Genomic DNA, 24698 nt, shown 5'->3' with positions numbered 1-24698 from the left:
GACTGTGGTAGTCTCCTAACCAAAAAAAACCCAAATCAAACCAGGGACTTCCCTGAATGACCTCCTCTTTGGAACAGAGCAAAGGGTAAGAAGGGCTCAGGTCTTTTTAATGTGTCTCCACCATGGGGACACATCAAGATGTCCGTTCTGGGCTAGAAAACACCTACTTGAAGGCCAGCAAAATTCTTGTCTTGAGAGCCAGCTCAAGTGAGGTTTAAAGTCCAAATCCAAAGGCATCCTGAAGAGGATGGTCAGCATTTAAAAGATTGTGACATCTTGCATCAAGGCACCCTAAAGAAGTTTTAAGGTTTCTGCAGAGGGGGCTTTGCTGACACCACTGTACATGTTTGGATAATAAAACAATCCCCATGCTGATAACCAGAATAATGCCTAAAAATGGTAAAAACCACCATCCCTAAGTAAAACTTCCCTGCAAAGTAGCAAGGATATCCTTCAGCTGAAGCAGGAAACCAAAATGGGGACTGAACTACTGAAACTTCAGCAAAAGCAAAGAGAAAAGAAGCCATTAGTTGTAATCTCATTATTTGGATGCTATTCCTGCAAAGATGATTGTTCTGACCTGTCCACATGTCATGATAACCTCACGCAGAAAAATGGAAGAGTCCAACTTTTCCCCATTTTTCTCTTTCTTTTTTCTTTTTTGCGTCATTATCATAAAAAAATAAAAAACCAAAATAACCCAACCAACAGACAACTGCCCTGCCTTCATAAGGAATCTTTGGGTCAAATGTTCAGCCACTTGAAAAAATATGTAAAATACGTATGTGCTGTGGAGGCAGTTGCTGGGTGATGAGTTACATATGCAAGAAATCAGCATCTGTATGCAAAAGGATGCTCTGGAGGCACCAACCAAGACATATATTTTTGGTCACAGAGACAATTGTGCCTTTTTTTTTTACCTCATTCAAAATTTTGCATGAATGCATTTGTCTCCCTCTTAATATCAGTCTTTTATTTATAGACAAAAATTGACTGTCATTGTTCGGGGAAGACAATGAGACCAAATTTATGTCAGTTCTTACTCTTTTTCTCTGTTTTTGCAGTAAGAAAAAAATTCTGTCTCTGTGTAAATTTATTAAAGTAAAAAAAAAAAAAAAAAACCAAACAAACTCAAACCAGAAAAAAACAAACCAAACCAACCAAACCCAGAAACTCTTTAGATTTCTTTTTCTACAGAATCAAAGAATTGTTTAGGTTGGAAAAGACCTCCAAGGTCATCAAGTCCAACCATTAACAGAGCATTTCCAAGGCCACTACTAAACAATGTCCCCAAATGCCATGTCTATAAGTCCTCAAACACGGAAGAACCATTATTCCACCTGCTGGTCCCTTGCTAGGCTTTAGGGTTGTTAGGAAGATAAAAGAGAAAATTCGTCTCCCTCCTGAGTTTGAGTGTGTGGGAGAAGTGTTTAAGAACTCATATTTCAGGCCCAAAGCTCTTTTCAACCATCCAGCAAACCTTTGGCCTCTTTCTGCAGGTGCCTCCAGTAAAACTTCCATGGTAAGCATGAGGACGGAGTGCCTGGCTAATATTAGCATCTTGGAAGGGCCCTGAGCACAGAAATGCACTCTGGAAAGGAGACCATGGCAATAGGGACCATCTGTGGAAGAGCAGAGTCATCCTCCCTTGCAGTCACTCAGAGCTGCAAGTTCCCGGAAAATTCCTCCTTGTGCACCAGGCTCGAGCGTTGGGAGAGGACACGTGGAGCTGTGGGTGGGTGAAAAGCACACAGACTTCCAACAGCTGGCATTCCTGCTGCCACCCACAGTGGAAAAAGGGCAGGAGAGTTGTGTTTGGAAAAACACCAGGCCCAGCAGAGATGGCCAAGGATCCGCCTTGTTCCTGTGGTCCAGCTCATCTCCACTTGGGTCTTACTGACACAGGATTGGGTTTTCCCTGTCCTCCTGCACCCTGATTCACTCAGGAAGTGTTCCTGCCCCAAATCGAGGCTCAGTTGGTCAAAATTCTTGTGCTTTATAAGGCAGAGCACTAAGATGGCCTTGTGAGGTCACAGAAAAAAGGCACGCAGGTCCTGGAAGCCGCATCCAGGAAGGGCTCAGCTCTGTGTCATCCATGCAGGGTGAACAGGGGAAGATGCAACAAGAAAAGATGGGCTTTGAGGGGGAACTTATCACCTCTAATAACTCCTGAGGGTTTAGCACTAGAGGAAACTGCCAGAGATCCAGCCAGGAGCTGTTATCAGCTCCACTGTGAAGGTCTGGCTTGGCCCCTGCTGACCGCATTTCTCTGGCAGCATCAACTGGGTGCTCATAAAAGTATCAGGGAGATAAAAGAGGTTTGTTTGCAAGAAATGCCTCTGTTGACTGCCAAGGAAGCTCTTTTTCCTCACAGGAGCTTTGTTTTCTCCATCTGAGTCTGATTTTGTCTGACTCCCTCTGGTCTGGATGCAGTTCCCACATCCAGGATGCAGGAGGGGGGATGGAGGAAGACTCTGGGCTTTTCTCAAATTCACCATCTCTTACCTCTCTCTTTTTGGAACTGCTTTATATGTTTCTCCAGGGTTTGATGGGTGTCTGAGGTGAGGGTCACCATTTATTCCATTATATTCCAATTTATTGTTATTTGCTCCCTGGTGCCCTGCCTGATGTATCCACCAGAGGGGAATGAGAGTCAAAGGAGAACAACTTTGATGGATAAGACAATGTGTGTCTGCTCCCAGGTGCTTTTGGAGCTCTCTGAAGACAATTTTCTATCTGTCCCTCACACTTGGCCTTGCCAGACTTGGACTAATTTTGCGAGGGAAAATGCAGAAAGTCCTTGGCAGTTATGCATCAGTGAAAAAAAAAAACCAAAAAAAACCCAACAAAATTCAAGCTTTTATTTTAATTAGACTTTTCTCAGGAGAGGCAAATTTATATAAATCCCCAGGGTTTGTAGATTCCCAAAGGGCTCAGCCCCAAGTGCTCAGAAATGTCCAGGGAAAGGGTCTGGGGTTGAGAAGAGCAGTGAAATGCTTGTGTCTGTCTCAGATGGTTGGTGTGATCATGGCTTTCTGCTGTGGGCTGATCTCTGATTATTTAAGCTTTTTTCTTCTCTTTGATGACAGCAACCTTCTACATCCCTTTGTGGATCTGGACACGAAGGTGCCAAAATAATTGTCAAATTAGGCTTGGTTTGGCTGTGGTGGCCTCTCCAAGAGGGCCTGAAGGAGTGTTTATCCATCATGGTGCAGGAGCCAACTACCTTTTGGGATGCCCCGTATCCCAGCCCCCCTTCTGTGTTGGAGCCTCTTTCCTCTTCCACCTTTGGGCCTGTCTTGAAAAATGCTGGAATAGAAAGAAGAAAATCCCTTGAAGCAGCACACGTTCAAGTAAGAGTGACTCTGGTAGAAATGGTGATGGATAATCACAACTATCCTAAATATTTTTTTTTCAAAAGCTCTGGTCAGGAGGTCACTGGTAAATCAAGTTTCAGCCAACATTATTTGTATAAAACTGGTTCCAGTTTTATTCATGTCCCTTTTATACCTCTTTGCATATCAATACAAAAGGTAATGACACTGATGAATCCTGTCCACTGAATGCAGGGAGGGGCCCGATGGGAAAATGAGCCATTATCTCTCCTTCCCTCCAGATCCAGGTGCAACCTTCTGTCCATGTCTCCGAGGGGCCCCCAGTGATTTATTGATACAGCAATCTGATTTTGGTAATTAAAATTGATTTTCAGCTTAAGCTTTGTAAATACAATGATCCATAACAAACGTGGGTCATGGTCTGGGGGAAGGTGGGAAGAGGGAATAAGGGAAGGAGGATGCCGGGAGGAATGACGTGGATGACAGCCACAGTGCTAGAGGAGGAGAGAGGCAGGGTGAGGCCTGATAGCTGGAGCAGGGCATCCCATAAAAGCCTTGCAGAGTCCCTGGGAATGTGCTGATCCCGTTGCTGTTGGATGGCAGCAGGGCTGCCCTGAACCTGGATTCCAATGTTGTCAGCTCTGGAGGCTCCAAGGGCAGCCAAGAAAAGCAGCTGGAGCTGGGAGCAAAGTGTTGCTTGCTACTGAGATATGGTGTGGAAAAGGAACACAGGGAACAGCTGGCTCCTGGGAAGAGCTTTGGGAACTGGGATATAAATCTGGTCCCTCAGATCCCTCTCCTTTAACATCCTCTTGATGGAAATCCACAGATCTTAGAGGAGGCCACAGAGATGCTCCCTCTGCTCTGGAGACAGGCTGGGAGAGCTGGGGGTGTCCAGCCTGGAGAAGAGAAGGCTCTGGGCAGACCTGATTGTGGCTTTTCACTACTTGAAGGGAGCTTATAAGAAAGAGGGAGAGTGGCTTTTTACAGGACACATCCTGATAGCAAATGGTTTAAAACTGAAAGAGCAGAGATTTACATTTGGATTTAGAAGGGAATTCTGGGCTGGGAGGGTGGTGAGGCCCTGGCACAGGTTGCCCAGAGAAGCTGGAAGTTTCCAAGGCCAGGTTGGAGTAACCTGGGATAGTGGAAAGTGTCCCTGCCCATGACAGGGGATGGCACTGGATGATCTTTGAGGTCCTTTCCAACCCAAACCACTCTGTAACTCCATGAAATTTGTCTCTGGCTGCAGCTGAGGGGCTGAGAGCAGAGCATCTCCTGCTGCAGGGCCCTGTGCCTACTGCCACGACCCCCTCTGCCCACTCTTTGAAGCGTCCATCTTTCCCAAAACCTTTCCACTTTCCCTGTGGGGTTGGCCTCTCCTGTGGCAAGGACAGGCTGTGCTCACCCTGCACATGCACAAAAATCCTCTGCTTTGAATGGGCAGTGTGGCAACACGAGCCAGAGGGATCTGTGCTCCTTTTGCCACTGATTTGGGTAAGATCAAGCATCTTTTCCTGCTTGTGCCTTAGTTTCCTCAGTCATTCAGGGCAAGGAAGATTGGGTTTCCTTCTGTAAGCAGGCTGTGCAGCCGGGCTGCCTTTGAACTGTCCCTCTTTCTTGAGGAGGAATGATCTCCCTGGGCTGTCCCCATCCTGGGGACTGATAAACCGAGCTCTGCTGGGAGACTCACACACTGCAAAAGGCTGGGAGCTCTCTGAAATCTGAGCAGAAGAGATCTCCAAGCCTGAAGCCCTCCACCTCCTTCTTCCCCAGGCCAAGCACTTAAATCACTCCCTTTTGAGGTTGAGAGTGAACATGGCAAGCCAGCCCACACACTGGCTGCTATCTGCTTCTGAGCCATTTTTCTAAGCCAGCCCACTTTTGCAGCACGGCCGCTTCCATTAGCTGATAATCTCACTGTACAACTTCTCCAATTGCTTTTGGGAAATCTCAGTGCATAACATCTATTACATTTCCCTTGCCTACCTTGGCAGTAATGCTGCAGCTTCAAAGAACTCCCCACAAGTTAGTTAAGCAAAAGACCTCCTGCTTGTAAATCCATGCTGGCTGTCTCCTCTAATCCAATTATGCTTTACAAGGTGCTTCCCTCACTAAATCCTGAAAAATTGTTTCTGATATTTTTACCCACAATTCATGTTAAGCTCCTCGGTGTATAATTGCCTGTCTAATCGCGTGCTCCTATTTTTGAATAATGGGGTTAGGTTCGACATTTCTGCAGCTCTCCTGTGTCATCTGAGACCTGCTAAAATGTTGTTACTCGAGACTTTACTCACGTGTGTGTGCTCGTTTCCTCCAAAACTGGTGGAGTTCATGTACCTGAACCATGTCTGCAGTGATGGCTTTGGCTGTCATTAGTGTCCACTCGTCAGCTGAACCCTCTTTTTGATTAAGAATGGGTGAGAAATGCAGATGAAGTAGCACAAGTCCTACTCACAGTAGTAGTTCTGCTTCTACTATGAGTATGAGAGGTGGGACTTCATTCAGTTTCCACCTTCAGGCACGAGGAACCTTCAGCAAAAGATGTGGGGCTTTTTGCTGAGGATGTTGCTGGCAGAAACAAGAATTCCTATTCTTCTCTGGAGAAAAGGGTGCTCAGGGAAGACTTTATTACACCCTACAACTACCTGGAAGGAGGCTGTGGCAAGCTGGGCTCAGTGGGCCAGGCTTTTCTCCCAGGTAAGTGAAAGCCCGAGAGGAAACAGCTTCGAGTTGTTGAATCCAGGGGAGGTTCGTGTGGAATATTAGACAAAATTTCTTCACTGAAAGAGTGGTTAAGCATTGGAACAGGTTGCCAAAGGCAGTGGTGGAATCACCATCACTGGAAACATTCAAAAACTGAGCATATCTGGCACTTCACCCTGTGGTTTAGTGGATATAGGGGTATTTTGACTGAAGATTGGATTTGATGGTCTTGGAGGCCTTTTCCCACCTTAACGATTCCATGGTGAGGAACAAAGAAGTGGGTCTCCCACACCCCAGGATGTGAAGATTTTGCCAATCAAATCTGGGATTTTTTTGGATTCAGCAGGTGCAAGACATAATACCCCTGACCCAGGAAGCTGGGTTTAATTTCTGAGGACACCAGCAGGTAACAGGATCAGAGGAGGGAGCTGTGTAGGACGAGGTTTATTTGCTTGCCCTTTTCCTGTTTTCAAAGACAGCAGTGATTTCCCAGGCAAATGTGACAGTGGCATCAGCTGGGAGTATTTTTGACACAGCATTGGCAGGGAGTTCTGTTGAGATGTCACATCGTCACACAACCAAGATTTAGGGAATAATCCGTGATGTACCATCAGCAACACCATGGGTTTGAGCCAGATGAAGGAAAGTGGCATCCTCTCGCTGGCAGCCAGGCAACAAAAGGGATGGAGCTGCAGTGGGGAGAACAACATATGGTTTTGAACCTTAAATAGACTGGTCTTTTCGAACCAACAGGAAGAGTGGTGGTTCCTCATGCTGGAATCTTTCCTAGCCAAATATCACATTTGCAATCCTCAGCCTTTCCTTAAAGTTTAACTGGGAAAAAATAAAAAGGGAGAAAAGAGCAGAACAGCTTCTCTAGCAAATCCCTCTTTTGAGGCCGATGTTTTTTACCTCTGAAAAGGATGGAACAACTCCCCAAGCCTGAGCTCCCACAGACAGGTGAGATCCTGCCCCAGAAACAACACTGAGGAGATTCCAGTTCTCAGTCCTGCTGGATGAAGAAATAGTGGTTGCAGGGACCTGGAGAAAACAAAGCAGAAAAGGTAAAAGCTGAAAATCAAATCTGAGTCTGATTTTGTCTGACTCTGGTTTGGATGCAGTTCCCACATCCAGGATACAGAGGAGGCATGGAGGAAGACTCGGGACTTTTATCAGAGCCACCATGTCTCACTTCCCTGTTTTTGGAACTTCTTTATATGTTTCTCCTGTTTTTTCCCCCTGTTTTAACCAGTTTGGTAAAGGTGGAGCTGCACTCTGACACCCCTCATTTCCCAATAATCCATGGGGTTTGTCCTCAGCTTATCAACATCCGGCAGCGGGAGGAGCTCAAGGATGCTCTGGGAATTCAGCTTTGTTTATCAAGCCTGGGAATTCTTGTCTAACAACAAGGAGATGCTTTAATTTCCCTCCTTTTGGTGGACAACCTGAAGAACATCCCTTGATCTCACCTTTTCTCTCATGAAGGGTGAAAATTAATTGTCTTCACTCAGCATTTCTGCCTCTCAAAATGTGAAATCCAGGGTTTCAGTGGTCTCTTAGAGACAATGATTTCCCAAGCAGGGACAGGATCTGCAGAGAGATCTCCCAGACTTCTGCTCATTAATGGTTTATTAATGCTGGTTCATACATATTTATCCAAATCGTGATCTCTGGAGGATTATTCTGCCTCAGACCCTTCAGCTCCTGTGCTTTGGGTCCGAGTTCCTTCTCACCTCCTACCCCTCCAACTGTCCCAGATAAACTGCTACCACAGATATTTCCAGCAGAACACCTGATCCTCTAATTCCTTTCTGGAGGAAAGGTTTATTTGGAAAAAGGTTATTCTTATTGCTCCAAAACCAGCTCAGCATTTCTAAGTTCAGGTGCACAACTTGCAAATTACAAGTTTTTTGCCTCCTCTCTGGTGTGCTGAGCCTAAAAACAGCTCCTTGCAATCTGTCAGTGCTCGATGGACTGAATTCTGTGAACCAGCACCTCCCCGTGGAAGTGTAATTTCAGCCGATGCAGTGGGTCCTGGCAATGATTCTCTCCATTGTTGGAGAGAATTTCCCCAGGACAAGGACTAAGGTGGTTATTTATTCTTTAATCCTCAAGCTTTCATTCTAAACAACATTCCTGGAGATGCATTTGCAAGCAAAGGCAGGAAAAATAACCCTCCACAAATGAAGCATTTTGCAGCTTAATGCTTTAATGTGATTTTTAATTGAAAAAAAAAAAAAAAACAAACTGCCTAGACATTCTGGACATTTAGAAGTCTTAAGTTATTCAGATTATAAACCATTCTCTAGGTGTTAGAAAATGCAGATACCTAATACAAGGCCCTTTTTGTAGGACATTTTCACCTTTTATGAAGCATCTGGCTGTAGTTGACAGCAGAAATAGGAGACAGAGAGGGCTGGATATTAGGTTTTATTGAATCTGTCAATTTCTAAGTAATTAAGGGAGCATTTGATATAAACTGAACTTCTAAATCATGCTTTAATCTCCGTTATTTTGCCAAAATGGTTTCTTAGTGAGTCTTTATGCCTAAAAGCACCCCTGGGCATTTGCTCCCCATCTGTGGGGTGGTGGGGGAGCTGGTGGCTTCAGCTCTGCTTTTGGCTGCTCCCACCTTGTCATTCAGAGAATCAACCTCCTGATAGATGGCAGTGTCAATAAAAAGGTTAATATTTCTAAAAGCTAGATAGATCTTTGTTTAGCTGCCATTTTGTGGCAGTCCTGCCGTTGTGCTAGGAGGAGTTTGCCAGTCCCTGGGTTGACTAATTGGTCTCTGAGCTATCCTTTGCAAGAAAGGCCGTGCATCAACTTCTGCTCGACAAATTGTATGGAAAAATAAATTTAAAAAAAAAAATCACAAACAAAGCCAAGGAAATGGAGAAGCTGATCCTCAACTGTGTCTGAATGTTCTGGTGAAATGGAATTTTACTGAGATCTGACCTGTCTCGAGCCATAGGAAAATTAATTCATTAGATTATTTTATGAAAGGATTATGATTTCTGCAGACATGATCTGGGGGAGCTGTTCAGTCTGTATTCAAAGAACCAATTTTGATGATTTTTAATGGGCTACTCTGATTTTGAATTTAGGAATTCAGCTGAGGTCAAGTTGTAGGAACTACCAGTGATGGTCTCACTGATACTACAGACCAATTTCTTGGAGGAAATGAGAAACTGTGGCTGCCCCATCCCTGGAAGTTTCCAAGACCAGGTTGGACAGGGCTTGGAGCAACCTGGGATAGTGGAAGGTGTCCCTTCCCATGGCAGGGGTTGGAATGAGATGAGCTTGAAGGTCCCTTCCAACCCAAACCATTCTGTGATTGTATGAAATCAGTAGGAGAGGAGTAGGGGCTTTTTTGAGGCACAGCTCCCTGGTCTAATCAGAGGGAATTCAATTAATTCCTCTCAACTTGGTAAATTCCTTTTACACCATCAATCAACACCCTCCTCTTTCCCAGAGTTTCCAGCATCACAGATGCACTAAATCTGTAATACACTCCAAAACAGCAAAGAATTCAGATTCATGCACTAATATTTGAGGGTGCTGGAATTGCCACAGAATCACAGAATAATTCAGGTTGGAAAAAACCTCCAAGGTCATCGAGTCCAACCATTAACCCAGCACTGCCAAGGCCAACACTCAGCCATGTCCCCAGGTGCCACATCCAGGTGTTTTTTGAACACTTCCAGGGATGTGATTCCATCCCCTGGGCAGCGTGCTCCAATGTCTGACCACCCTTTAAGTCGTTATTTCCCTGTGAATTGTCTTAAAAGCCCGTGCTGCCAACAGCCCACAAAAACTCTGATACAAATCCTCAGGAAAATGATGTGGAAAAGGGAGCCCTAACACAGCAAGCTAATTGCTGGGATGTTTATGCATCAGCAGAATACAAAACACATCTAGGGCGATGGAAAACTTCATCTCTGCTGTCTGTGTGGCTCATCTGGAAGAGGCAATTCATCCTTGTCTGGCAAATATGGCAATTAATGACCCAGTCCCATTACAGGCCTGGTCACTGGGTCAGGCAACTTGTCTTGTGAAATCTGCATCCTGATGGAGAAAATGGAGTTTAAAGCTGAGCGGGACGAAACCCGTCTGCAATAAAAATAATAATAATAATAATAATGAAAACTTTTCACTTCACATAAAGCCTGTGTGCCTAGCTAAGCTCTTTTCAGCCGGGCTGACAATTATGGTTGGAACTATTTGGTGACTACTTATAAATTCATGGAATTGAAAGCTAAAAGAGACCGGTGTGATTGTCTAATGCGATCTGCATAACTCAGGTCACAGAGCTCCTCAGGGAGATGTCTGCTCTGAGCCCTCAGCTCAGCAATATTTCATATCTTTTAGGAAAACAAACTGGCTGAGCTAAATGCTTCCAGGGATTCAGAACACGCTTTTCTAAGCATCCCCCATTAGCACCAGGCAATCCCACCAGTCCTGGAGCTTCACAGCATCCTTGGGAGCTGCAAATAGGAGCTAACTTGTGCTGTGAATAGGAAAAAAAAAGCCTGATCCCCATTTGTGCCACCTCCCTTCATAAGGAGTGGGCAGAAAGAGTCCTGGGTGGGGTTTGTGTCCATTTCAGAGATGCTTTGGGTGCATGGAGGGAACTGGAGATTAAATAAATTGTGCAGGTGTGGGTCTCTGGCCAGGAAGGGATTTGAGCAGTGCTCCTACGTGGCTTGTGTTCCCTTCTTCCCAGACAATTTCTGTTTCCAAAGGTATAAATAAGATCTTCAGACAGGGAAGGATGTTTGGAGTTGCTGATTCAGGGAGTGATGGCTGAAAAAAGAGATAAGTGTTAAACCTCGCTTTCCCTTCACCTCCTTTTGGGACAAACACCTATAAAATCTGTGTGTCCTCTGGAGAAGATCAAGGAACAGGGGCATGAACTCTTGTGTTTTCCTGAAACACGAGCTAAAAAGGTGACACTGTAACTGCTGGCATTAAAGCAGGACATCTACAGCTCTCCTTAGGTAAAATCCCAGGCAGCTGGAAGGAAACTCTCCTCCTCAGCTATTATTTTGGTGAGATTTGAACCTGATCCTCAGCTGGCTTGATAATACATTCCTAATTTCCTGCTCTCCATAAACGCTGAGGAAACCACTCTCCTGACAGGGTGGGTGAGGGCTTTTCTCCACGCCTGCTGCTGGGTTAATAAACCAGGGGCAGGGATTGCTGCTTCAGAAAGAGGCAGGCTGTAATCCATGGGAAGCAGAGGTGAAATTGCTCCTTCAGGACATCCATTATTGCCATGACGTTGCACCCATGTGGGTAGGAGAGAGACAGACAGACAGATGTCATAGATCCGTAACAGGCTGGGAAAAGCTGTGGTTGTAATTTTATGGTTCACCAGTGTGAAATGGAATCTGATAAATAAAAGAAATGTTCCCCACAGCCCCTTTGCTGTGCTGTACAAACCTGACAGGGCTTACAAATGCCATGAGCTGGCTGCCAGGCTGGGGGTGTGAACACACAGGGACGGCTGAGGAGGAGTGGGATTTGGGATCATCAGCGCTTCTGCTGATCCTATGGATGCCACGAGACTGTTGTGACTGGAAGGAGGCCAAACCCAGAACCCAGAGCTCAGGAGAAAGGATATCAGCTTGCTCAGCTTCCCTGCACTTCAGCCAGTCTGTGCATCCGAGGGTTTCTTAGCCAGGCCATGTGTGGCCACAGCAGAATTTAGACAGTGACCAGATTGCTTTTATCAAACCGGTGTCAATTCTCAATGCCAATAAAAGGATGAATGTGTTTGACCTTTGGGCAGCCACATCAGTGCTAGGCCTAGCTTTCTTCTCATCCCTGATTCTGTTTGTTCCCTGTCCCCTTCCTGAAATGGTCCAAGGAGCACAGGTGAGAAGCTCCAGCCCTGCTGTGTGTTTGCATTGGCTGGAGAAAAGGAGGAGTAAAGAGGAGCAAGGGGAAGGTCACCACTGCTACTGAGATGGGGAAGTCGAGCATCCTGAGCTCTGCAAGGAGACTGCAAACTCTTTGAAGCCACTGGCTTCTTTCTGGGATGAGGGTGAGACATGGATAAGGGGTTCAGTAGGGGCAGCAGTGTCCTGCCAAGAGGCAGAAGTGTCACCTGCTTGTGAGGCAGCCCTGCAGGGAGGTGCTGGGGCTGCCCCAGCAGTGAGGAAGCTTTGCTCTCCCAGCTGCTGGAGGTGGAGGAGAGGAGAGAGTCCTTTGAGCTGCACAGGGTGTCTCATGTTTCAGAGGTGCTCTCTGAGCACCTGGCACTGCTCCTTGCTCTCATTGCTGTCCCCTTGCATTACATGCCAAGCACGGCTCCCTGCTTTGTGGCCAGGGACAAAAGGGTATTTGGGGGTTGTATTGGGGTTTTTTTTGGTGAACACTGTGAAATGCACCTGAGCAAATCCCCCAGCCCAAATCCTTTTGTAAGGGATGCCCACAAGGGAGGCAGGTGTAACCAGAGCCCCGGAGCCAGCGTGCCTTTGATCTTTGAGGTGGAGGGCTCCTTTAAGGTGCCTTAGCCAGCTAATCCCGCTCTCTTTCAGGGTGCCAGTTTGGGAACCACCTGGATGGAGCTGGCAAGGGCTTTGTGGGGTCTCCTGGGTCTCTGTGCTTTGTGCACAGGCCAGCTGGCAGCGTTGATCATGTAGCCATCCAAAAACATCATCCCCAGCCCCTGTCCCTGCCCCCCTGGACTGCGCTCCTGCTCGGCAGCGGCTTTTGTGAACTCAGGGCTTGGCAGTGAGGAGCTGAAATGGGATCTCCCTGTTTCATACAGCACCAAAGCTGTACCTTGAATGAAATTTGAGTAGTCCTCTGCAGGGACAAAAGTTCTGTTCCTCTGCAGAGCCTCATGCCAGCTGTTTTTCCCCAAGAAATCTGGGCGCCAGGTCAGTCTTTCCATAAAAAGGAAGGTGCAGTGGGAGTCTCATCTTTCTGCTTTGGCTGGAGAGAAATGTGAAAAAATTCACCAGAGCACAAATGAAACTAATTGGAGAAATAAGAACCTTGTGTGCTGCTGCACAAGCTCAGGGATGGTGCAGAGGCCTAAATTTAGGGGTGTTACCAGGACTCAGGAGATCTTAACAGCTCCACAGGTTTTCCAATGCCCAGGTTGATCCTGTATAACTTTGGGCTCCTCACCAGGGAATTTAGGTGTAAAGCTACAATAAACAGGCACTTGTTAATGCAAGGCTCTTCTGAGGATGACCTTGCACACCTGAGACCTGAGTTACCCTACATCTAATATTCTGGGGAATTTATTCATAATTTAGGAATATCCAGCCCCCACTCTAATGACTCCTGAGGGCTAGAAGGGGTGATATCAAGAAATATTAAATAAATCTGAAGCTCCTGATTTGAGCCAAATGGCATCTGGGCAGTGTGTTTTTATGAAAAATAGGACATTTTTCAATTTGTGAGGAAAAGGGTGATCCATTCTTGAAGGAAATAATGAAGTTATCTTTGTGGACACCCTGTCTTTACCTTTCCACATGGTGCTTGAGACACCTCTGCAGCCTGTTCCCATTAAAAAAAAGTCCCAAACCCTAAAAATAGCATGAAGAGATCTCTGAAATGGCTTAATACTTGGTAGTTCTCAAAGAGCCTGAGGGTTTTCCTAGTAGTATTCTCCAGGGATCAATATTGGGCCCAAATCTATCGAAAACTTTCATGAATGAGCGTGAGGTTGATATTAAATCCCACAGATAAAATATTCAGTGGAACAACTATTAGCTCAGCATTAACCACCACCAGGGCACAGCAGTTGGGTGACTTTGGCTCCCTCAGGCAAAACAAATGCAAACCTTGCTGTCTCACAGGAAGGAATCTAGGTCAGGCCGGGAAGTGGGAGACGTGTCTTAGAAAGCAATGGCTGAAATGGGCGAGTGGCTCATCTCTTCACATCCTTCCAAAGGGTTTTTCCTCATCTGGCCTGTTGTAGAAGCAGGCTGACATCATCCTGCACCCTTGGAGGAGTGCAGGAGGGTGGGAGAGAGGAAAAGAAGGACTGAAGACCCACCATTATTTGTAGGAAGTGGAACGGTCTTCATAGAGTTTGAAAAACATCTCAGTGGTGATTTATCAGCAGGAAGACTGAGGAATAACTTGATTAGGATCTCTGAGTATCTTCACAGGGTGAAAACAGCAGGTTAAAGGGCTTTACAACCTAGAAAAGAAAACCAAAATAAAGATCAGTGGTTGGGAGCCAAAGCCTGATGAATTCACCTGAAAATTAAGGTGTGTGCAAGCGTTTTACGGTGTGAGTGATTAACTGCCTTTCCTGGTATCTTCACATCATAATGGGAGGTCTTTCCAAGGTGAGATGCTTTAGCTAAACCCAGATTATCTGGTTCAGCCTAGGAGTAGATGGGCAGTGGCCTGTGATGTACGGGAGGTGAGAACAGATGATGTAGTGGTCCCTTGTGACCTTTAAAGTTATGCATTTATATGATCCCCGAATTAAATATCCTTGAACTTTCATTTTATGGCAAGATGAATGCCTGGGAAAGCTGGGAAAACATGTGGAGTGCTTGCTGCACCAGGTATGCACTTCATGCACTGAAATATGGGCACTGGGATGGAGCAAACCTCACTGCACTCAGCAGGAATTCTTCATTTCAAGCCCCCTTTGTGAGTTAAAACCGTACAGAGAGGGAGCTGGGCTTTGCCGGGTTCTTCTTCCCTCTAATTCCACGCCGAAACAAACAGCAGAGATGTCTAAAGACAAATGGATGTGCCCCAAAATAGCGGCCTGCATCTCTGCCTGGCTGCTGTCTCTTTTGGCAGCACTAATTACCCCCCAAACCTTGAGGGCTCCCACAGGCGCCAGCTGAGCAGGGAGTGCTGTCTGCTTTTCTCTCCTTTAATAAACTGAGATGTAAATTTAAGGGCTTGGGAAGAGCCTGCTTCGTGTTTTCTCCCTGGATCTTGCTTAACTCTTGAGTGAAACCCTCAGGAAGGCTGCTGGTGGGGAGTGCTCTGGAGAGGCACAGGTGCTGTGACAGCCCCGAAAGCCCCAATTTTGTGGCTGTGGGTTGGGTTAATGCGTGTTTGCTCAGGAACAGCTGCAAGCAAATGTTATCACTGCTCTCCATGCTTCACATCTGAAGATTTTGGGCTGCAGATTAACCAGTGTGACCTCAGAACTCTTCAGCTGATGTTATCACTCTGACTGATGCTGCCTGAGGAGCTCCTGTCAGAGAGATTTGAGGGCACTGTACGGAGAACGAGGTGTAAAAAGAGAGGAGGCAGTGACGGGAGGAGGAAATTTGGAGTGGGGGTGTGTGAGGGTATCTGGGAACGATCCAAATGCCACTTTTTGTGGCAAGAAGTGTGGCCTCTGGGGAGCTGTGTGAAGATCAGCACCACTGCACACCCACTCAGCTAAAAGCAATCAAGTTTTATGAGTTACCTGCCTTCGATAAAACAATCACAGGTCAACCTGATGTATTGTCTTTGTCACCTGGGATGAGCCCGAGGGATGTGAGCAGCCCTGTGCCTCAAACTGAGAGGTGACACCCTGCTAAAGACAGCAATTTAATAGTTTTTGGTGAGATCAGTGCCTGAGAGCGCAGGCAGGGGACAAGGCGGTGAAGGTTACAGAGATGACCTCAGCCACCTCTTAGCCTCTCCTTTTGCCCAATATTTGGCTACAGAAGGGTAAATAAATGGTTAAAAGAGGAAGAATGAGCACAACTCTGATGAGAAGCGGCTGAGGGAGCTGGAAAGGGGCTCAACCTGGAGCAAAGGAGGCTCCGGGGGGACCTTGTGGCTCTGCACCAGTCCCTGACAGGAGGGGGCAGCCGGGGGGGTCGGGCTCTGCTCCCAGGGAACAGGGACAGGATGAAACAGTCTCCAGTTGTACCAGGGGAGGTTTAGGTTGGATATTAGGGAAAATTTATTCATGGAAAGGGTGGTCAGGCACTGGAAGAGGCTGCCCAGGGCAGTGGTGGAACCACGATCCCTGGAAGTGTTCAAAAGCCGTGTGGATGTGGCACTTGGGGACATGGTCAGTGGTGGCCTTGGCAGTGCTGGGTTGGACTCGATGATTTTAGAGGACTTTTCCAACCTTAATGATGCTGTGATGAGAGGTATGGGGTGGTTTCCATGTGGGAAGTGACTGAAGAAGCAGGAGGTCCTCAGCCTTGAAGGAGGTGAGCTGGGGTGTGTGGAGAGATTGGCAAATTTAGGAATAGCAGGAGGGGATGGATAGGAACCGACTGTTCAACACCTCTGCAAATACAAGAATTACAGGGCATGAAATTACACTGTTGAAAAATCAAGTCCTGAACAAATGAAAGGAGGTGATTCCTTCAAGCAGTGGGCTCTGGATCTGTGAAAATCCCTGGCAAAGCATGCTGTGGATGCAAAAATCAATGCAATTTCAAGGATAAACCAAAAAAAAAAAAAAAAAGAAAAGAAAGAGCTCTTTGGGTTATGATGGAGAGACAGACAAGATGCAGAAGTTCTCCTAAATGAAAACAACCAAAGGCTGGGCAGCTGCTGGGGTCATGAATGTGTTTACCCTGGTCTTATGATTTCCTTGTCGGCTATGACTGAACTGTGATGTGTGGGGTGTTGGTCCCAGCCAGTTCAGCTGGTCCTGTATGGAATTATGGGGGATTTAAAGTCTGATTGTGACTGAAAAAAGAGCATTTATCAGACTGCCACAGTTCCTGTAGCCTGATAGTGCTGGCAGGGATTGTATCCCACACAAGGGAGTTTGATCAACACAGTCCTTCATGAACTGCCTGGGTCAGGAGTGGTGGCCTGGGGAGAGAGGGGAGGCAAAGTTCCTCCAGGCAACTGGATGAGGATGAGAACTTCATAGCCCAGGGAGACATTAAATGTGCAAAGATGGAATTTGTAGTGGTGATAGGATTGAATTGATGGGAATGGACACAACAGGATACCTGAGAGGGCTGCTGAGGAGAACTAATCTATGGGAAGGTGCTCACTGATAGCTGAGGATAAGGAACCCTTCCCACGATGGGCATGTTGGAACCAGATGATCTTTAAGGTCCCTTCCAACCCAAGCCTTTCTCTGATTCTGAGGTGGGAACATCTGGAAAGACAGTGGGACAACACGAGCTGTAAAGCGCCATCACCAGCAGAAACAACTCTTAACTTCTCCCTGTGTGTTTTAACTGTTGAAGTCTCCACCAGGAGCCTTCAAGTGATGCTGGACTTTGACAAACCCATTGCAGTGTCATGCATTCCTTTACAGATCCCAATTAAATCTATATATAGCCTCTTTGGAGCCTGGGTAACAATCTCTCCCTTGCTCAGCAGCCACGCTCCAGTGGCCACACAGGCACAGGCTCTCATTAAGCCTGGGCTGGCCCTGCATTAATTGTGACATGAGGCTCTTTTTTTGAAGGTTTTTGAACACAAATGTTTAGCCAAACCTCATTTGTTTCACAGTTTACAGGCTGAAACACTTGACCAGGGGATCAAGATTTAGTGTAAACAAGGAAGGGGGGATGTGAAGCTACCTGGATTCAGCTGGGAGAAATACAGACAGAATGCTGCAGGCAGAGGAAGTTGGTCAGAGCTGATGGTTTGTAGGGTGGGGAAAAGGATGGTTGGGTTCATCAGGTTTGGGTAAAATCCTTTGTCTCTCCTTCCACACCTCTGAGCTGGCAAACTGATTTTTACAAGGCATTCCTAAAAATTCCTCTGCCTTGTGCCAATGGGATGCACCATTGGTATCCCAGCTGAGGAACGGTTTTGCATTCTTGGTAAGGGAAAAATGAGTGGATTCGGAGGAAATCTGAACTGAAACCTCTGAGTGTGTGAAACACTCTCCAACCTCCAGGCTCCCAACCAAGCTCCCAGCAGGATGCTGTGCCCCCTGCTCCTGCTGGAGTGATGTTTTTAGGAAGAGAGTCACTACGGAGAGGAGGAATTCTTTGAAGAAGGGACGGCACGGGGCATAAGCTGAGCAGTTGTAAAGGGAGAACTGGGAACCTGCCAAGCTTTCAAGAAAAGGACTGAGATAATCTTTGTTACCTGTCTGTTCCTTTGTAAATACAGCCAGAACAGAGAGCAGGGATGAGCTTTGTGTGAAGGCTGTGGGACAGAGAAGATGGGGAAAGGCTCTTGTTCAAACACAGCCCCTGGCAGCACACAAGGGCTTTGGAGTTCTGGAATGGTTTTCTAGCTATGGAACACAGGGAATTTCCTATACCGCTCTCCAAGACATTAAAGAAAATATATTTTGTACTGTGACTGGTTGTTCTGGTGCTGCAATTAGGAAGAGGGAAGGTCTGAGCATATTTGGGGATTGTTCTCGGTTTTAAAATTTGAGGAAGAGCAGAAACTTAAGTGTAGCATTGATGTGGGAGTCACCTCACGCAGTGGCTGTGGTGTATCCTGTAAATGTCTCCATCTGACTCGGCTGTCCAGACTCCTTTATATTCAGTGAACAGACACAGGCACATCCAGGGTGTGATTTATCTCATGCCTGCTTGACATCGAAAACAGAGAGCAGACAAATCCTGCCCTGCAAAAGGTCTCTCCTTCAACAGAGCCCAGGTTTCTAGCTTAGAATTAGACTCTGATGCTGCAGACAGAGTTTAGTGAGAAGGCAAAGCCCTCACTTTTCACACCTGACACAACAGAGCTGTTCCCTACAAGCTGCAAGACTGACAGACTTGATGGATCAGAAATGGAGCCCAGCATGGACTAAATAAAAAACCCCTGATTTGGGGGGTTTTCCGAGCCAGCTACAGGGCAGGGTCTTGCCAAGAGACTTATGAAGAGAAGAATGCACTGCAAGGTGTGCAAAGCAAATTTCACTGCTGTAGGAGCAGCAATCTTATCGTGAGAACATCTGATGGGAACTGCCATCACTCAGCCTTACCCCAAAGTTTCCTGGAGCTGTTGCCACAGAGGCTGTGGGCGTCAAATCTTTCTATTCCTCTTCTTGCTGTACCTCTGTTGGTGTGAGTGTCGTGTGGTTGTGGCTGGGGATTTGCTCTGGCAGCACCAGAGTGCAAACATCTCTCACCAAAGGTGCCCAGAACAGCTCAGAACAGAGAGGGGAGAGGAGGAGGAGCAGCAAACACACAACTGGAGGTAGGGGGCTCTTGGTGAAAATCAGGTAATTTATTCTGCCACACAGCAGGACACTGACCCCCACTTTAATTATTGTGTCATTTGTCCTTGACAGCTACTGCTGCTTCCAATTAACGCTCTTAATTAAATACCCCAGCTTCCCAAGGATGTAAGTGTGGATTTACTGGGAATAGGGCTACCATGAAGAGGCAGAGCTTGGGGGTGTCTGATGAGAAATGACATTCCCTGTCCCAGTGGGACTGACAAGTTATTTGCTTATCACACAGGAGTGGCAGGCTGGAATCAAACTGAAATCCTCATCTCCATCCCCACAGGAGCAGCTCCTCTCCCACCAGTCTGAGATCTCCCCATGTGAGTTCTTTACTCACCAGTGTAAATAATGTGCTTCAGCTCCCTGGGCTTTGCTTTTCCCTGTTCCTGCTTTTTTTTACTGAGTCTGTAGGTCAGGTAATAAGGCACAGGATATCAAACATGACAGAGGAAATCCAAGTCCCTTTGTCCATAATTCGGGCCAAAATAAAATCAGCATCTTGGGATGCTGTGCAGGTGACTGAACACCCTCACTGACTTTGTTCAGGTGCAGAAATGCTTCAGCCTGTGCTTCTTTCAGGTGGGGTTTTTTTTTCCTTCCTCTATTTAATAAACTGTATTGTCATGAACACTCTATTCAGGGCTTTGAAATCAAATAAGCTCCACTCTTAATCTTTCTGCAGTTTTTTGGGGCTGGCTGAGCCTCGAAAGATAGCAGCATTCACAGAACCCACATGGCTTGACAGAGCCACTGTTCAGTGTTTTGGGAATGTATCTTTTGACTGTTGGGAAGGAAATTGGCTACTTAAGATGCCTTTTTGTACATTTAAATTAACTTAGTCCATCAGACTGAATAAATCCTGCTGCTGCATTAACATCCAATTATAACAACAGAGATTGAGCAATGATTCAGGTTTTGACCAGACTGCTGGCAGTTTAAGGGGAAAAAGAAGTAATGTATATTGAAATGAAAAAGTCAAAAATTTGAGCCAAAAAATTGTGACTGAGCACATAGCAGAAGCTTTTGTGAATATATAATGGCAGAAGCAGGAGCCAAATTTCTAACAGGATTAGCTGTTACTGTCTATCAGATCCAAAAAAACTCAATCATTTTGTTTTAAATGACTTTTTGTAACTCATTCATACTAGAAATGGGGAGGGGAAGGGAGGCTGGGAGCTGGAGAATCTGCAGTTTGGAATTTAGGCAGGATCAGAGGTGAGGTGGTGTGTGAAACACCCTGAAGGAGCAGTTGAGCTCTGAACCATTCAGCAGTTTGCAGATTTTGCCAGATTTTTAAGATGTTCTTGTGAGCCAGAATCTCGTGAATGATTTCTTTGGGGAGCAGTGAATGAATTTGTTGATGAAGTGGAATATCTCTTCAAATCCTGCTGCAGCCGTGGCAGCTGGGCCTGCTCATTGTTCCCTTTCTGCCCTTGAGAAGGATGTGGGATTCACCTTGTCCGACCCTGGCTCTGGGATTGCATCTCACTCTGGATCAGAGATCATCTGTCCCTCTGCTATGCACAGACCTTAGGAAGCACAGCAGCTCCTGGATGTCCACCAGGTGTGTGGACAGGCATCTGTAGGGACCTCACCTTCATATCTTCAATGTTCCAATGAACCCAAAGCCTAAATATGTTGTACTTAATAACTTGGTGTTCACTGAGCAGGTGTTACCTGAACTTCTTCCTTGAGCTTGCTCAGATGCCATAAACACACACCTTCAGATACATCCTCCTTCTGCTGCTGAGACCTCACTTTCAGCTTCAGCTCTCCTTGATAAAATGGGGAGATGTGGGGATAGACTCAAGGAATATCCTGAGTTGTCAGGGACCCACAAGGATCATCCAGTCCAGCTCCTGGCCCTGCACAGACACCCCAACAATCCCACCCTGTGCATCCGTGAGAGCATTGTCCAAGCACTCCTGGAGCTCTGGGAGCCTTGGGAATGTGCCCATTCCCTGGGGAGCCTGTTCAGTGTCCCACTACCCTCTGGGGCAAGAACATTTTCTTAATATCGTGTATTTTCCTAATATATGTGATATAAGCCCTGAGAACAGCAGCAGTCTGTTCTTACATCCATATATTGCTCTGGCACAGTGAGGCCAAAATGTCAGTGAAGCTGTGACCACTGCTGAAAGAGAAATTATCCCAAACTGGCTCCTAATGCCCCAAAATGAGGGACACTTTCCTTTTCTAATCCCTCTGAACTGCTGGTTATATCTGGACAACACTCTCTGGCATGTGGGGGATTCTTGGGGTTGTCCTGTGCAGGGCTAAGAACTGGACTTCAGTGATCCTTGTGGGTCCCTTCCAATTCAGATGTTCCAGGATTCTAAGATATTTGCTGCAAAATGTTGAGTCCAGATTCTACTCCCACGAAGGGCCAGAGGTAGGAATCCTCACCAAGGCTGGGAAATAACCTTGAAGAGTTTGTGAGACTTTCCAAGGATGGAGAAGGGGTGGAAGGAGTGATCACAGCCTGGTTTGCCATGGAGACTTCAACCTTCAGCACTGCCTGGCCCCTTCATCCCAGTGAATAATGGAGAGGCTCTGTAAGTGGGAGGCTGCATGGACTTCCCTTTTCCTGATATTTCAGTGGCAGCACAAAAAGCTGGCTGTTCCCTGGAGGGACACAGTCAGCCCCCAAACCCTTCAACTTGGAAAGCTGAGCTGAATTAATTACAATTTATGCTCCAAAAAAGAAAATAAGACCTCTGATGTGCCTTATTTGCTTGATGTTCTTCCTCTTTTCAGCAGACGACCCTTAGGTGGCTTTTCTTTCAGTCGCAGCTCCTTTGTTTTTTGTGCTTTCTTTCTGCATTAATTGGAAGGTCTGACACTTCCAGCCCAAGACATTTATCAGCGTGGTAGAGTTTTAATTAATCTCACAATAAAGCTGCTTGAGGTGAACTCGTGAAAGGACTTTTAGGGCAGGGATAATGCACGTGGTGACACGGGACACACTCTGGTGGGATTGACAGGATGTGGGAAGCTCATGGCACATCCCTGTGGTCTCTAGGACAGCAGCACAAGCCAGGCATGCTCCTAAAAACAACTCATACCCCACAAAATATACCCATTCACACTGGAAAGAAAACATTTCAGCAAAGATGAGGATCTGGGTTCCCAGTAGGTTCTACCTGCCACTGGAACAAATTTGGATATCCTTTGATGGCAAATTAACTAATAATAATAAAACCTACAGAGACCACCTTTTATCTACTCTCTTTATAGCAATTTGCCAAGAAATTGCAAATTTCAGTCCTCTGGGATTTCTGTCTTGTCCATATATCAGAGCCACAAGTGGATTTTGACTCTGAACATTCAAGCCAGGATCTCCAGGTGTTGGAAAAGTTCATGTTCTGATCTAAACTTCTTAACCACGGCTCACTTCTATCAGACAGGTGTTAACTGGCTCAGGAATGAGGTTGGATGGAACTATCTAGAGCTAATGAGGATAAATCAAGCAGCACCATATGTCAAACTGAGGGTTGTTTGGGTGGGAACTGCAGAGCCAAACCCAACTGTGCTCACAAAATTCTAATTACCAGGTGGGAATTGCATCTTGACTGAGGAACGGCAGATTTAGAGTCTTTCAAAACTAAATTATCTGCTTCTTCTTTGAGTCCTCTGGTGGCCACAGTGCAGACATGGCCAAGCTTGATGTGATTGAGATAAAATAACTCACAATGTATTTTTCTCAGGTGGAACTAAGAGGTGGGAATGGCTGGCATAATAAATTATAATATCTCCACCTTTTGGTATCTTCTCGTAAAGAAAAAGTGTCCCTTTGGAGATTTGGATATGACACAGACTATTGGGTTCAATGAGTTTAATTGGGTGAAACCCTGAGGCATAAAGTTTATACTTCATGAGCAGGTGATACCTTCTTGATCATAAGCTTAAGGAAGGTGGAACAACCTCATTCATGGCCAAACCATCTTAATTTTTAAACTTCTTGAAAGAATCATAGAATCTTGGAAAAGACCTCTAAGATCATGAAATTCAACCATTTACTCATCACTGCCAAGGCCACCGTAATTAGAGGAGTTTGAATGACTGGCTCCCTGTTTTGTTCTTATAACTTTTATTGCTCTGTGATCTGTTCTGATTGTGTTTTTATGCTCATGGCAATAGATTCAGTTGAGAAATGTGAGTTTGTGTTGGTTTTTCTTTGAGGATTTTTTTCTCCACGTTCTCACTTTTTCATTAAAGGTTTTCAGTAGCCACAGTTGGTTTCTCTGGGTGGCTTAGCACAGGCAGTGGTGCAATGGTAAATAAACCCCAACGTGTTTCTACCTGAAGTTTTCTAAAGCTTCTGCCACTTGCCAGAGGCAAAACTGCACATTTTCAGCTTTTGCTTGTAGACTATCAACTACAATGTGGATTTGTGGGTAGGGGTGAGAAAAACAATTTTTGATACAAGCAGAAAAGGTCTTCATACAGAGCTGGAATTCTGCCTAATATATATTTATATTAAAAAAATTAAATTGCAAAGCCAGTTTTTGGTTGATTTACAGATGCAGCCAGGATAGATCTTAATCTGTCACTTCACAGCTGAAACTCTCCTGAATGTTGTGCCAAGTAAAAAATTGTCCCTGGGATCCAGGTGTATTCCCTCGTCATTTGTCAGGAGTAACTGTTCTGCAGTTTAGAGCTGGCAGTTCTCAGTGGTGTTTCATCAGGATAATACCACACGCTGTCATCTGAGGGAATAAACTCTCCCCGCTGACAGGAACTGGGGTGAAGACACCAGCAATCGACTGGATATTAGAGAGCCTCTCTGAAGCTTATTCAATGGAAAAGGGACCATCAGGTCATTGGGCCCAAATTGTGTGTTTGGCTTCAAAAGCTGTGAGGGGCTCACAAAACCTAAGAAGAATCAAAAGCGCTGGTCTGTGAGACAGGAGGTCAGGCTGGGCAGTCTCTTCAGCCTTTGAAAACTCTCGCTGAAATACTTTAATTAAAAAGGAAAAATAAAAGAAAAATAGATGATAAAATGGGGTATTTTGGCAGTAGATGGGTGTTTCAGGTCCTACTCTAATGCCTTCTGAGCTGCAAAAGCAGGGCTACAGCAAGAAAATACCCAGTCTGGTAGTCTTTTTCATTTTCCTGGTGGGACCAACATCTCCAGGATGGGATAAGTGATGGTTGGAAAGTTGCGTGGGCAATGGGGAGTGGAACTAATGCTTTCCAGTGGGAGTGGCAGTGGGGACTGGTGGTGCACGAGGTCATAGGAGGGAGACAAAAACATCACAAGACCTCGGTTCTTACAGGAAGCCAAAAAAGCAACAGAGTCCACAACCAGAGAGATCAATGAGATCCAGGGAGTTTAACTTGCTGCAGAAGATCTCCTGTTGTCCAATCGAAATGAATTAATTTAACTTCAAAGTACCACATCCCCACAGCCTGCCTGATTTGCTGATTCCTGGGAAATCCTGCAAGTGAAGTCATTTGGCAATGGATGAAGGGCCACAGGGAAAGAGGGAAAGGCCAGAGGGGACATGGACCAGGATCTGGACAGGGACTGCACCAGGCTGAGC

At 46.0% G+C, this 24698-nt stretch overlaps 1 protein-coding gene across 5 annotated transcripts in view; it reads left to right on the top strand.

Moving 5' to 3' along the window:
* Positions 1-24698, top strand: part of PLXNA4 (plexin A4) — a 424624-nt gene that overhangs the window by 253603 nt on the left and 146323 nt on the right. The window lies entirely within an intron of this gene.

Source organism: Corvus moneduloides, chromosome 4 (genome assembly GCF_009650955.1).
Source record: "Corvus moneduloides isolate bCorMon1 chromosome 4, bCorMon1.pri, whole genome shotgun sequence".
NCBI lineage: Eukaryota > Metazoa > Chordata > Aves > Passeriformes > Corvidae > Corvus > Corvus moneduloides.
Note: the sequence above shows the minus strand (reverse complement) of the source record. Positions and strands in the feature narration are given on the sequence as shown.